This window comes from Lipotes vexillifer, unplaced genomic scaffold (assembly GCF_000442215.2).
Source record: "Lipotes vexillifer unplaced genomic scaffold, Lipotes_vexillifer_v1.1 scaffold1439, whole genome shotgun sequence".
Lineage (NCBI taxonomy): Eukaryota > Metazoa > Chordata > Mammalia > Artiodactyla > Lipotidae > Lipotes > Lipotes vexillifer.
The window spans coordinates 357798-358015 of NW_006785059.1; positions in this window are offsets into that span (position 1 = coordinate 357798).

Here is a 218-nt window from a genome sequence, read left to right on the forward strand (position 1 = left end):
CGGCGGCAGGAGGAGAAGGAGGAGGGAGCGTCTCTGCCGCCGCCTCCTGGTCCCCAGCGCCGATCTGCCGCCGCCACCTCCCTCCGCGGCGATCTTCCCTCCATGGTCCTGCCGCGGCCACCCCTGTAGCCCGAGCTGCCCCGCGCCGCGCCGGAGCCTGCCTCAACCGAGGGAGCGGTCGCGGCCTCGCGGCCCGCGCGGGCTGACGAGAGGAGAGC